At 43.7% G+C, this 15,668-nt stretch overlaps 1 long non-coding RNA gene across 1 annotated transcript in view; it reads right to left on the reverse strand.

Moving 5' to 3' along the window:
• LOC126234512 (uncharacterized) overlaps positions 1-8,038 on the reverse strand; it is an 86,490-nt gene extending 78,452 nt beyond the window's left edge. The window contains exon 1 of the long non-coding RNA XR_007544742.1: positions 7,854-8,038. This is a non-coding gene — a long non-coding RNA (uncharacterized LOC126234512). The remainder of the gene's footprint in view (positions 1-7,853) is intronic.
• Between the last annotated feature and the right edge of the window lie 7,630 nt (positions 8,039-15,668).

Consider the following 15,668-nt stretch of genomic DNA (forward strand, 5'->3'; position numbering starts at 1 on the left):
ACATAGCTGACAGTGAAAGAATAATGCTAGGAAAAGGGTGACGGACACAGTGCCAGTGGGAGAGGCATATAAAAAGAAGGGCAAATGATAGTGGGTGAGGGCCACTGATAAAGAGAGACAGAGTGCATGACATTGACAACGAAGGAGAGAGAGATAGCGACAGTGAGAAGAGACAGTAGCAGTAGAAAGGAAGGAATGAGATATTAGCAATAAGAGAGAACAAGAGGGAGGCAGTGACTGTGAGAAAAGACCGTAGTAGTAGTAGGACAGAACGAAGGGGACTGTGGCTGTGGCACAGGAGACATTGAGAGAGAGACACAAAGAGATAATGAGAATGAGATGGGCTGAATGAGTGAGTGAGAAAGGGCAACTGGGAGTGAAATGTAGCGATGGACTAGTGGGTGTGAGTGAATTATAGTTAGGGGAGGTTGTGGAAGCATGAGATGAGTTGCATGTTTAAAAAATGCGTGAATGTGTTGGCATGCCAAAATTTTTGTGAACATTTTTAAAGATACTGAGGAAGGTAGAATGAAGCACTGGTACCCTATTTTTACTCAGAGTCTTTTAAATAAACAAGAACGTATTCGCATTTTCTTTTTTTTTTTTTGTGCTCCGAAAGCAGCATTTTTCCGCTGGTAAACATTGCAACTGTAACACCTACACCGCCTCTCGCTGTTGAGAAAAACAAAAATAGCTCCCAAATTAGCTCCCATGTCCTTAAAATATCAATTCACAAAATGACCCAAGTCCCTCCACAAGGAGTAATTACGAAAAATAACTAAAAAACAAATAGAGGAAAATATCTAGTGAAGAAAGCAAAAGAAAAGGAAAATTTAATTATAAATTTTAGAAACATTGGAAGGGGGAAAACAGTAGAAAATATTAGAATATTAGTTATTCCAATACGTAAGAAAATCAATATTATAGTCATAGAACGTAGGTCTGGGACACCAATGATAGTGTTTATTAAAGTATAAATAGCCATACGTTGTAATTACGATACTCCAGTCTCTAGTCTGTTCTATTTCGGAAGTTATTTAGGACGTGCAGCTGTAGAGAACAACAATTGGGACTTTATTAAACGGGGATGAAGAATAGATCGTGACGAGATTGTTTTGGATGATTGTCAATTCAAGACTTTAATTTGGACATTTATCGATTAGATAAACGGGAAGGTGAATAGTAATCTCTTTGGCTTTAATGTCAATTCGTGTGAATATTTAAACGCTTTACTGAATTGAGAATTTTAACCGGATTCCGACTTTGAATTGTGATAGTGGGGAAACTTTAACTTCACGCTACTAGTGATCATAGTTAATGACAGTTTGTGGATATTAAATAGAAATAACTTATTTACCGAAAGTGACAGCATATTATCTAACATCTGTGATGCTAGCGGGAATCCTACTTAGATATCTAATTAAAGAACTTCTATGAATGAGATCGTGTGAGTGAACCTATTTATTAATAATTCTTGTCAATAAACTGACGTTGTTAATTTGAAACATAATGCAAGTCTTGAACATTAATTTAACTGAGATTAATAAACGTTATGGTTACGTGGTCTCTGCCAAGAACAAATTAGCGATTGGTAACTAAAACAATTGAACGAAAGGTTAAAGTCTCGTCGTTGGTAGTAAAGCTACTAAAGATTTTTTGTCTCACAAGGGAACCTCCCCATCGCACCCCCCTCAGATTTAGTTATAAGTTGGCACAGTGGATAGACCTTGAAAAACTGAACACCGCTCTATCGAGAAAACAGGAAGAAGTTGTGTGGAACTATGAAAAAAATAAGAAAAATATACAAACTGAGTAGTCGAAGTGCAAGATAGGCAACATCAAGGATAATGTGAGCTCAGGAGCGCTGTGGTCCCGTGGTTAGCGTGAGCAGCTGCGGAATGAGAGGTCCACGGTTCAAGTCTACCCTCGAGTGAAAAGTTTAATTTTTCATTTTCAGTCAATTATTATCTGTCAGTCCGTCCGTCCGATGCGAGGTAACTGCGCCGTAGTATGGGGACACTACAACTACACAAACATCGAAACACACGACGTCAGTCGACTACAGCACACGGAAGAGAGAGTATTCCTGTTGACGAGGCTCCCTGGCTGACAGTTGACTGTTCGCTGCTTTAGACGAGAGGGCATTAAATACGTGAGATGTATTCCGTGGGCAATATGAATCCAGCAAATATAGCTCGCGACTTCAATAACAAGGTCAATGAATATTTTCCAAACTGTAAGGAATCGCACGGTTTTGCGGTGCGGCCGCAAAACACAGACACTAAACTTATTACAGTGAACAGAGACGTCAATGAACGAACGGACAGATCATAACTTTGCGAAAATAAAGAAAGTAAACCTTTCACTCGAGGGAAGACTTGAACCAAGGACCTCTCGTTCCGCAGCTGCTTACGCTAACCACGGGACCATGGCGCTCCTGAGCTCACACTGTCATTGACGTTCCTATGTTGCGCATGGACTATTCAGTTTGTATATTTTGCTTATTTTTTTCATAGTTCCACACAACTTCTTCCTGTTTTCTCGATTGATCTGTGTTCAGTTTTTCAAGGCCTATCCACTGTGCCAACTTATAGCTAAATCTGATGGGGGAGCGTTGGGGAGGTTTCCTTGTCAGAGTTGGGAAGACTATACGTGTAGTTAACCACGTTTAACAGTTGGTTTTAAAAGTAATCAAACTGATACTTAGCCGGGACAATATTAAATAAAAGTAAAACCCTTCAATGACAATGTGTAAAAAATAAAATCAAACTTTCATCTATTGGACGAAAAAGCGAAAACAGAAAAAGGGCTGCTAAACAACGTAAATCAGCGAAGTAGTGCTCTGCTAATTTGTCTCGTGCGCCACACATCGCCAAGAATACGTAGATTCTGCTCGCCACTATGACGCCACGAGAATTCCGTGGACACACGAAAGGAACACTTCCAATGGCGTCTCACATGTGTAGTTGCAGCCTGCCTCACATCTACATCTACATTTATACTCCGCAAGCCACCCAACGGTGTGTGGCGGAGGGCACTTTACATGCCACTGTCATTGCCTCCGTTTCCTGTTCCAGTCGCGTATGGCTCGCGGGAAGAACGACTGCCGGAAAACCTCCGTGCGCCCTCGAATCTCTCTAATTTTACATTCGTGGTCTCCTCGGGAGGTATAAGTAGGGGGAAGCAATATATTCGATACCTCATCCAGAAACGCACCCTCTCGAAACCTGGACAGCAAGCTACACAGCAATGCAGAGCGCCTCTCTTGCAGAGTCTGCCACTTGAGTTTACTAAACATCTCCGTAACGCTATCACGTTTACCAAATAGCCCTGTGACGAAACGCGCCGCTCTTCTTTGGATCTTCTCTATCTCCTCCGTCAACCCGACCTGGTACGGTCCCACACTGATGAGCAATACTCAAGTATAGGTCGAACGAGTGTTTTGTAAGCCACCTCCTTTGTTGATGGACTACGTTTTCTAAGGACTGTCCCAATGAATCTCAACCTGGTACCCGCCTTACCAACAATTAATTTTATATGATCATTCCACTTCAAATCGTTCCGCACGCTTTCTCCCAGATATTTTACAGGAGTAGCTGCTACCAGTGTTTGTTCCGCTATCATATAATCATACAATAAAGTATCCTTCTTTCTATGTATTCGCAATACATTACATTTGTCTATGTTAAGGGTCAGTTGCCACTCCCTGCACCAAGTGCCTATCCGCTGCAGATCTTCCTGCATAATGAGGTACGTGTACATTCGCAGTGAACTGGAGATGTTATGTACAGAAGAGGACGGAGAATTTGTGTGTGTCTTCGAGAAGGTAAAATGAGGGAAGTGCGTATTAAGTACTGCCGTAAATAAAGTCCGGTGCGTCAGTGGCAGCCCTTTAGATTATGACGCCGATAATTTGACGCCGAGAGTGAGTCACCTGGCAGACCGGCGCAGCTTATTAAAGGAGACCGCCAGGTGGGCGTGAGGCGGCCAAGATGGCTCCGCCGTGCCTTTGAGTGACAGGAGAGAGGTGGGGAGGTGGGCTGGGGACTTGTGGGGGGGGGGGCGGCTAGAGGCGTCGGAGGGGAGGGGAGACGCGGCGCACACACACAGACGCACACCACCTGCCGCCGCCGCGACGTCCGCACGTGCCGGCGGCGCTGGAGCGACACCGGTAAGCGACGCCCAGCTGCATCTGGCCTGCACCGCGCTCACGACCGACCTTCTGCCGACGTGCGGTACGCTGCGTCACGCTGTTTCATGTCTTGTGCCTTAATGTCTGTGCTTTCTCTGTGACGAGTCATTACTCAAAGCAGCAGCGGAATAGCTCGGTTTTATCTAGTCGCTGTTGTAGACAGATTCTCAACAAATAACTAAATGCCGACAAAAAATTGGAGATGATGATAACAAGTATCTTCAAGTGCTGTTAATATTACTAACAACGGTATTAACACAGAAATAATTCGCCATGAGGGCCTGTATTCTTCTTAAATGCTTAAAACGTGTGTTCCAAAAGTACGGTAGCAGATGGAATAGCGGATGACTGGTAACAGAACTACGAGGAGTCGCTTTTTGATGATTTTAAATCTTTCACTACAGTTGTAGTGTTCAGCGGCTCGAATGGATAACGTATATTCAGCAGGAGGCTGTTGTGTTGAATGTTGATATCTTCCGTGACACGTAGAGGGCTTAATATTACTATTAACAATTGACATGCAATTTATTTCATTATTCATAATCGCCCATTTAAGTGAGTAGTGTTGACCTGTTGGCATATCTCGAACTGAAAAATCTTGCTGAATTATGATTAAGTTGGATATAAGTTCGAAGTTTGCTTTTGTCTCTTTGAATTAACATTGGGTCTATTAACTTAATGTTTATTTGACGTTACTATTTTATTGTACTTCACGACATATAATTTGACAAATTTGTATGACAATTTTTGTGGGTCGATGCAAGAAACTATGGAGGATTAACTTAGCGTGATGAATATTCATAACACCTTTATTCGTAAAAAAAGAACTTGAGAAGGTAACGAAAATATACCCTAACACAAGTTGCGCTAAATCCCGACCGAACAGGTCTTTGGGACTAAAACGATATCCAAAATCCTCAAGATGTCAACAAGTTCCAAGTCTCTCCGAGTGAGAAGAAAACGCACGTAACAACATTACTGTAGCTTACATCAGCTACAGATGGGAACATCAGTGTGTTGCAAGCAAGCGTAAAATATTTACGTTGAAAATACATCCAGACATCAATAAACGTAGCCTTTATAAATATTATTACCGTTTATCAATAAGTAGTGCGACATTCATCTTCCGCTAGAATTCCAATTGTGAAGACATCCACAGAACTAAACGGAACGCAGACATTCAAAATTGCAAGAATATTCACTCCGAATTAATTTCTTTTTTGTTTAAACTATATTGGACGCACCCTTTAACATACGCGATTTCTGTTCATCTCTAAGGGCCCTGATTTAGGAGTTTCGAGTTCATTAATAGATTTCTGCAGCTATTAATACAAACGTTCTACAGCACTGGCCTTCAACTTAATATGCTTTTATTTCAACGTGCGTTGATCAGTACACAACAAAGTAATAAGTACTGAAATTTTACATAGTGCTAAAATTAAAGTAATGACGGCTCTTAAGATTGATCTTAACATCGCGGTGCTTCTTGAGTCACATTAATTCTCAATGAAAGTGATGTATGCAGGAAGTCATGAGACGCAGTGACCGGTTGACGGTAGCAATTACGAAAGGAGCTATAGTTTATTGAAAGAACCATATCATGGCGTAATTTTGACGTTATCCTGTATACAGGATACTGCCAAAAGTAAATAACACATAGAAATACAGATAAATATCTGTATTACTCCATAGTCGAGACTCCATTGAGCTACATGTCAGATCATTGTGTATTACTGATTTTAAAAATAACATGAAATGAAAAAAGTTCATTAAGCGAATTGATATCGCACGTGCCTCAGGTGTTACTAAGAATTTCAACGGCTGTATAGCTGCTTCATCCCAGTCCACACGCAGTGTAAATAGAGCAACTGCAGTATTTTTGGAAGATGGCAGGTACTGTGTCTTGTCTGCCTGCTGTATGTGGAAACATTTGTTGGATCCGTTGTTTCGAGGTTAGTTTGTGCTATATTTATTAAAATTATTAAATTTATTAAAACCTGGAAATTGTGGCATTTATGTATTTTTGGTCGAAGATGACATTTCTAACCTATAAGGAATATTTCCCTTATATCGGAATGCGAATGAGATGAGCATGGGTGTTAACACCATAATGGCTCTTTCTAGTACTTGGGAGACTAGACTGACTTAGGTTGACTGTAGTATGAAATTCAGTCTCAAGTTAAAATGAATCAGTGCCTCAGTCCGTTTCACGAAGAGTTGCTCTTTGCGGGCATTTCTTCCACATAAAAATTCGAGGTGAGCACCGAAAATCAAACGTAGGACCACACCGGTAAAAACCAGCGACGGTAAACAGCAGGCCTCGGAACATAGGCTATCGCAAAGGGGGCTAGAGGGACAACAGTTGCCTCCTTCTGGAACTGAGAGCATCGACTTAATTTTTATTACAAAATTCTCCCGCATTTCTTGCAGTGATTGCTTGCCATTCTAGTAAATGGGAGATTTAACATTGTCGAACGATGTGGGAAATACTGTGGTTTTGAAAAATTTATTTCCGTTTCTCCACTTTCTCCACTTTCTGGAGTATTAATTTGATACTTTTCCTTTATTAATTTTGCTACTATCCAGTGGGATTTTCTCAATATTTCTGATTTTTTCTATTTCAGGTTATTATTTTTCATTGGCTACCTAACATTACTAGTATCAGATGGTTATAATGAAGATGCAGCTACTCACACAGGTCCAATGTGAACTGTAACTATCAGATGGCAGTGAAACTTGGTAGATATTGTGACGCGTTAAAGCGGAACTAATTGACGCTGGAAAAAAATTTAGTTCAAACTTTGACCACCAGGTTCAAATCTGGAGCTGTGGAAGCAAGAAAGTCGTACAGAAATTTTTCTTTATGCAACGCATTACGATCGGGAGTGGGCAGAAAGGGTCAAACAAGTTAGATAAGCATAATGCTGATGTTTGTATTAACGGTCGCTTACGCAGTTTGTTAAATATGAGCACACGAGACGTCGACGATATGCTGTCAATTTGGGCTTAATCGTAAGGAGGACTTCATTTCAGGTCTCTGAATGAAAGTAGAGGCAGTCGTATTCATATTAATAATATAAAGATATATACATAGCGTATGATAGTGACATATGGTTACCATCTAGGAATCAAACCAAGCCACCTAAAAACATTGAAAACTCACCTATCAACCGACTGAGATTGGTTACGTTTTGTTTGACTTCTGCCAAATTTAGTTCTTATACATGCTTATATATGCCGAAAATCATCGAATCGGTTAGAACGAAAACGGTAATTTTAGAATCTCACCCGCCCTCGGATTAACTTCTGCATTTGCCCACGCCCCGGAGATTTTGCATCAACTGAGGACATATTTGCCGGCCGCAGTGGCCATGCGGTTCTAGGCGCTTCAGTCTGGACCAGCGCGACCGCTACGGTCGCAGGTTCGAATCCTGCCTCGGGTATGGATGTGTGTGATGTCCTTAGGTTAGTTAGGCTTAAGTAGTTCTAAGTTCTATGGGACTGATGACCTCAGATGTTAAGTCCCATAGTGCTCAGAGCCATTTGAACCATTTTTGAGGACATGTTTGACACACTAGGTAACTGGCAGGTAGTGAAGCATGTGCTGTAACGTAAGGGGAGCCGTTGCGGGCTGAGTAAAAACGCATAGCTGCTTGCTTACGTGCGGCAGTTCTGAGAAGAGCCGAGTCGGCCGGTGTCGTCAGAAGCGGCCCCGGCGCTCCGCCGCCGCCCCCGGGGCCGCCGTGGGCCGTGGCTGGGCCAGCTGGTCCGCACTCGGGCGGGGTTCCCGCCGACCACCACCCACCACATCGCCGCTTCCAACGGGCTGAGCTCCTTAACCACACGGCAGCGCGACGCGACTGAGTCTAAAACTGTTAAGGTTACCAGCATCACAATCTCACTTAGATAAACTTATCACGGCACGCATACAACGCCGCGGTACATACACAGCGCGCCGTGTACACAGCCGGGATGCGCCGCCGGAGCAGCCGCTGCTACCGCCAAGGGGTAACCCCAGGTTCCCACCCCCTGCTGTAGGGGTGGCCTGTCATGATGACAAGTCAAGATCGCAACCTGTGCGAATCAGTTATTTACCTTTCATTGCGCTCTCATCATCATTCACACTTCACAGGTAGCGGAAGGGGTTACGGATGTGACTTGAGTGCTATTTAGATGTATCATAGGATTCTATTTTGGATCCTTCGTTGTTTCTCATGCGTTAATGACTTTCCGTCTGCTCTGATGCAGGATGAAACTTTAATATTTATACATCGGATGCACAAAATTATAGCCAAGTATCCCTAACGTCCATCTGTTGCAGGATACTAAACCATATCCTAAGCCAAAACGTTATGATTAGAGTTGATATCTACCAAAACTACAATTCGGTATTCTTCGTGCACTACGTAAGTGGCGTAGTAAATTGATAGGATTACCGGTAGTATTGGTAGAATTGGTACGGAAAGAAACGTAAATGAACGTGTAAGGGAGAAAATGGAAGCCGACGATTTCCCTTTGTTTTTTTGTTTGTTTGTTTGGTTGTCTGTTTTGCTCACGACTAGAACCACATTCACTGTCAGTCCACTGTGTATTTTATATCCCTACAGAATATAAATTGCAAAAATGGTTCAAATGGCTCTGAGCACTATGGGACTTAAATTCTGAGGTCATCAGTCCCCTAGAACTTAGAACTACTTAAACCTAACTAACCTAAGGACATCACACACATCCATGCCCGAAGCAGGATTCGAATCTGCGACCGTAGCGGTCGCGCGCTCCCAGACTGTACCACCTAGAACCGCTCGGCCACCCTGGTCGGCTATAAGTTGGACTTTATAAGTAATAACAATTTGTCCACCGTGTAACTTCTGAGCTTTTATGTAACCAAAGCAATTACTTCTGGTGCAAGTACAATTTATATGCCCAAACTTTAAAAAAATACGGATAAAAATAGTCTTGGTTTTCATTTTAAAATTTCGATGACGTATTTCGCTTACGGTTGGCATCTTCAGATTATTGAAATTGTTCACGACATACCCCGTCCATAGAACGATGCAAACAAATCGGTAAAATAGATGGCATGTGCCGTGACCCGTTTCGACACTCTGAAGATGCCTATCACAAGCGAAACGCGTCATTGATATTTGAAAATAAAAACCTCCACAACCAAGACTGTATTTTTGTCTAAAATCTTACACTGATTTCAGTACCAGTCGCAAAGATGGATTAGAAGAAATTAAAAAAAAGTATAATGACATATAATACTTACCGCTATTTTGTACTCAATAGAACCTTCTTCAGCATGATCAAACGCAATAGTTTCCTGTTATTAGTGATTATTGCTAAAGCTGTCAATAAATTTTTCTCTGGGTTTCTGACCGCATTATCAATATATAAAACTACCGACGTTTCGGACACTGTTGCAAGTGACCGTATTCAGAGTTTTTTTGTTTACTGATAACAGTGACTGAAACGTTGGCAGTTTTACATATTGACAATGCGGTCAAAAACCCTGAGAAATTTTATTAACTGTGACAAAGGTCACGGAAGCCTACGTTTCTAATTGCCAAAGCTGTTTCTAAATTACAGAAACATATTTTACGTAAGTTCAAAGAAGTATTGAAGCGATATTTGGTACATTTTTGTATCGCGTTTTTCTCTTTTTTAATTTTACCACTTTGCTAAGAAAATTGTGTTTTCGAGCGGTATGTGATAAATCTGTATTGTTTTCTTTATCTTTACTACAATATCCCTCTTTTTCATGTAACAAATCAACAATTTTCCAGTAAAACCTGAATTAAACATTGACAATTTTAGTTTTGCTATAAATACTGTTTACTCGTATTAAGTAACAGACAGGAGGATAGCGATGTAGAACAAAAGCGTTCTTGGGTGATGGTTCAGATGGCTCTGAGCACTATGGGAATTAACTTCTGAGGTCATCAGTCCCCTAGAACTTAGAACTACTTAAACCTAACTAACCTGAGGACATCACACACATCCATAGCCGAGGCAGGACTCGAACCTGCGACCGTAGCGGTCACGCGGTTCCAGACTGTAGCGCCTAGGACCGCTCGGACACCCTGGCCGGGTCTTTTGGTTACCTGGCTGTTTTATACGTCCTCATTCAGTTTTTAGACAGTTCACCGCTTCCGGTTTTTAGAGGAATTAAGTAAGACACGGATCGCATACGTAAAGAAAGTTTGAAGTGACGCCGTATAGGTATGCAACACATACTACGGCCTTAACTGATCAAAGCGACTAGGAAAACTGCTGTAGTCCACACTTACTTGTTGTAGTCTACGAGAGCCTACGGTAGTTTCACAACTCTAATTATGACGTTCCTGGAAGAAAACAAGCATCTATCAGAGAAAAAGCATGGATTCAGAAAAAAAAACCGATCACGTGAAACACAGCTTGCTTCGTTAGTGCAAACTATACATGCAGCTGAACAGGTAGATTTCATCTTTCTAGGTTTCATAGACATGCGGCATTGTGCCACATCGTCGACTAGCTATTAATAAAGGTATGATCATACAGAGTGTCTTCGCAAATATGTGAATTGTTGGAGGAATAGAAACTAAGTTCGTATGGCATGACGAGCTGGCAGGCCCTCAATAATGATGTTCACCCGCAGTTTTTTCAATTAGGCTTGGGCGCTCTTAAATTATCCCAGTAATCCTACAGGGAAAACGGGACCTGCAGTTTAGCGTGGAATCCGAAGCAGTTGTTCCTGGCATATCTTCGCATGGTTGAGAGGTATGGTATGGGCGTTTGGCGTCATTGGCCGGGAGGCCCCTTGCGGGGCAGGTCCTGCTGCCTTGGTGCAGGTATTACATTCGACGCCACAATGGGCGACCTGCGCGCCGGATGGGGATGAAATGATGATGAAGACAACACAACACCCAGTCCCTGAGCGGAGAAAATCTCCGACCCAGCCGGGAATCGAACCCGGGCCCGTGGGACGGCAATCCGTTACGCTGACCACTCAGCTATCGGGGCGGTCATGGTTGAGAGGTGAAGGCTAGCATAGAGGCAGACTGAAAAATTCCGATATATGACTGGGATTCTGTCCCGCGACGTTACTGATTCGCACATTACCACTAGATCACCAAGACAGATAGCTGTAGTAGTATTTGCCTAATACAGGGCCGTTCAATAACTAATGCAACATATTTTCTTCTGAGAGCTGATTGGTTTTATTCAGGATTCAAATACACCATATTATTCTCATTCTTTTGGCTACAAAATTCTATTTTTCATCATGATCTCTGTTGAATGCGATAGCCTTACGCCCCACTACTGGGAGGGCCTGTATGCCAGCATGGTACCACTCTACTGGTCGGCTCGGAATCATCGTCTTGCTGCATCAATAGTCTCATCATCCAGGCACTGCTTCCTGCGGAGTTGCATCCTTCATTGCGCCAGGCAGATGAAAGTCGGAAGGTGCGAGATGCGAATTGCAGGGTGGATGAGGAAGAACAGAAGAACAGACGTTTTGTGATCTACTCTCGGTTGCGCAGACTTGTGTGGAGGTCTTGCGATTTCATGGACAAGGAAACATTCGTTGGCACTTTTGTAACGACTAACACGTTGAAGGCGTCTCTTAAGAGTCCCAGAAGACCGTCGCCACAACTTTACCTGCTGAGTGTGCAGCTTTGAACTTTTTCTTCGGAGAAGAGATGGTGTGGCACCACTCCAACGACTGGCGCTTTATTTACGGTTCGTAGTGACGAACCCGTGTTTCATGGCTTATAACGATGTTCGAAAAACAGTTGTCACGATCAGCCTTGTAATGCTCAAGCAATTCGGCACATACGGTCCTTCGTTGTTCTTTACGGCCTGTTAGGCGGCGAGGAATTCAGCGGGCACATACTTCGGGTACCCCAATTGGTGGACTAGTGTGTCAGCAGTACCAACAGAAACGTCCAGATGAGCAGCGAGGAATTTCATTGTGCAAATAAGTTTCTATATTTACACTACGGGCCATTAAAATTGCTACACCAAGAAGAAATGCAGATGATAAACGGGTGTTCATTGGACAAATATATTATACTAGAATTGACATGTGATTACATTTTCACGCAATGTGGGTGCATAGATCCTGAGAAATCAGTACCCAAAACAACCACCTCTGGCCGTAATAACGGCCTACGCCTGGGCATTGAGACAAAAAGAGCTTGGATGGAGTGTACAGGCACAGCTGCCCATGCAGCTTCAACACGATACCACAGTTCATCAAGAGTAGTGACTGGCGTATTGTGACGAGCCAGTTGCTCGGCCACCATTGACCATACGTTTTCAATTGGTGAGAGATCTGGAGAATGTGCTGGCCAGAGCAGCAGTCGAACATTTTCTGTTTCCAGAAAGGCCCGTACAGGACCTGCAACATGCGGTCGTGCATTATCCTGCTGAAATGTAGGGTTTCGCAGGGATCGAATGAAGGTTAGAGCCACGGGTCGTAACACATCTGAAATGTAACGTCCACTGTTCACAGTACCAACAATGCGAACAAGAGGTGACCGAGACGTGTAACCAATGGCACTCCATACCATCACGCCGGGTGATACGCCAGTATGGCGATGACGAATACGCGCTTCCAATGTGCGTTCACCGCGATACTATAAACAGAACCTCGATTCTCCGAAAAAATGACGCTTTGCCATTCGTGCACCCAGGTTCGTCTTTGGGGTACCCCATCGCAGGCGCTCCTGTCTGTGATGCAGCGTCAAGGGTAACCGCAGCCATGGTCTCCGAGTTGATAGTCCATGCTGCTGCAAACGTCATCGAACTGTTCGTGCAGATGGTTGTTGTCTTGCAAACGTCCCCATCTGTCGACTCAGGGATCGAGACGTGGCTGCACGATCCGTTACAGCTATGCGGATGAGATGCCTGTCATCTCGACTGCTAGTGATACGAGGCCGTTGGGATTCAGCACGGGGTTCCGTATTACCCTCCTGAACCCACCGATTCCATATTCTGCTAACAGCCATTGGATCTCGACTAACGCGAGTAGCAATGTCGCGATGCGATAAACCGCAATCGCGGTAGGCTACAATCCGACCTTTATCAAAGTCGGAAACGTGATGGTACACATTTCTCCTCCTTACACGAGGCATCACAACAGTCTTTCACCAGACAACCCCGGTCAACTGCTGTTTGTGTATGAGAAATCGGTTGGAAACTTTCCTCATGTCAGCAGTTTGTAGGTGTTACCACCGGCGCCAACCTTGTGTGAATGCTCTGAAAAGCTAATCATTTGCATCTCAGAGCATCTTCTTCCTGTCGGTTAAATTTCGATATTGTAGCACGTCGCCTTCGTGGTGTAGCATTTTTAATGACCAGCAGTGTATATGGATATGGTGTCTGTTCTTTCGGAGGTGTCCGAAAGAACAGACACCATATCCATATAAGTATATAGTTCTGGCGATACCGGTCATGACCTTCCTCTTCTGTGCGGATGCATACATATTACCCGAACTCTTACGGGACTTGGTAACAATGTCTTCCACGAGTAATGAGTGAGTTGGGTAGGACCACTATGAATGTAGTGTGTGGACATATAAGGTGAGAATGTGGGTCCAGCGGGAGGCGTGCGCTAGATAGTCCCTGCAGTCGCACTATAGTCTGTGCCCTCGGTTGCTCAGCCTGATAGAGCGTCTGTCATGTAAGCAGGAGATTACGGGTTCGAGTCCCGGTCGGGGCACACATTTTCACCTGTCCCCGTTGATATATATCAACACCCGTCAGCAGCTGAAGGTATTAATATATAATTTTAATTTCAAATTAGTTTTTCCGCACGTTGCAACATTGCAGTAGTGACAGCTGTGTGCGGCCGGCCGGGACACGGTAGATCAGACAGGTTTGTGCGACCTTATTGCGATGATGGCAGACGCCTTGCCCAACGACTCACCGAGCTTTGCTACACTACCAGGTCTCCGTCGACATTCTGTAAGCGCTTACAAATACCTGCGATGCTCTGGTTTTCCACCAAACTAAACTCAATGACAGCTCTCTGCAGCTCCGCAACAGAGATATTTTGAAAGCCACGTATAGCGCCCACACCTATCGGAACTTCGTGAAACTATAGTGGTTGAAGCAGGAGTATTCCACGATGTCCCACAACAGTTTTCTTAAACGAACTGACCGAGAAAAAAATGTGTTTCACTACTTATTAAATATCCCTATTAAAACCCAGTACATTACACTGGACAGCGAATGTTGCAAGACAGTTCGTTGATGAGGCAGTTGTGTACAGAAAAAGTATTGCCGTTAGACGATAGTAAGGAAATCCAGAATTACTTGGACATCATTTACACTTGGTGTATTGAATAATGTCTCTCCTTAAATGGCGATAAATACGAGGGTTGCCCAGACAGTAAGTTCCGATCGGTTGCGAAATGGAACCCACAGTAAAAACCAGAAACGTTTTATTTGCAACAGTTAGGTACACCTTCCACCTTCTTCTCTACGTAGTCTCCGCTCAAATTTCGAGTTTTGTCGTAGTGTTGTATCAACTTTCCAACAACCTCGCCGTAGAAAGCAGCCGCCTGTGCTTTCGGCCAGTTATCTGCAGCTCGTTGTCTGTGGAAAATTTTTGTCTTCATAGGCAGCGGTTCTTGTGAGCAGAGATGAGACTCAGGGGGAGCCAATTACGGACTGTATTGTGGGTGATCAAACACGTCTCATCGGAAACGCTGCAGGAGCGCCTTCATTGCCCCTGCAGTGTGTGGCCGAGAATTGGCATGAAGAAGGAACTGCTCGACAGTTGTGTTATGTGGGCTGCATGACACAGGCGAAATCTCTAACCAGGTCCTCATACTTGGCGGGAGACGCTATTCTCTATGCATCTTTACGTGCTCACTGTTCACTCAAAACTGAAAAGAGCGACGCGAAACGATCGACGGGCATACTAGAGACTCTGCCCAACACAACTGTGCAAAGCTTTACCGGATTTTCCCAGTGGTTTCCATTTCGTGACCGATCGCCACTTACTTTCTGGATAACCATCGTATAACACAATGTGTTTATCAAGGAGAAAGAACCGCATAGTATCTGATTACAACAGTAGTGGTGAACGTCCTAACTGCGTGACGTCGCACAAGTTCTTACGGATAGCACTAGGAAGCTATATAAAATGGGACGGTCAAGTAAAATCTGTATTAGGATAGTCGAATGGGGCATTGTGATGCATCTGCAAAAGAAGTCGCATACGAAACTATAATATGGAGAATTCTAGAACACTGTTACAGTCTGAAATCGTTTTCAAGTACGTCCACATCCACATGGTTACTCTACAGTTCACACTTACGTGCCGCCGGCCGGAGTGGCCATCGGTTCTAGGCGCTACAGTCTGGAACCGCGTGACCGCTACGGTCGCAGGTTCGAATCCTGCCTCGGGCATGGATGTGTGTGATGTCCTTAGGTTAGTTAGGTGTAATTAGTTTTAAGTTCTAGGCGACTGATGACCTCAGAA

This window comes from Schistocerca nitens, chromosome 2 (genome assembly GCF_023898315.1).
Source record: "Schistocerca nitens isolate TAMUIC-IGC-003100 chromosome 2, iqSchNite1.1, whole genome shotgun sequence".
NCBI classification, from domain to species: domain Eukaryota; kingdom Metazoa; phylum Arthropoda; class Insecta; order Orthoptera; family Acrididae; genus Schistocerca; species Schistocerca nitens.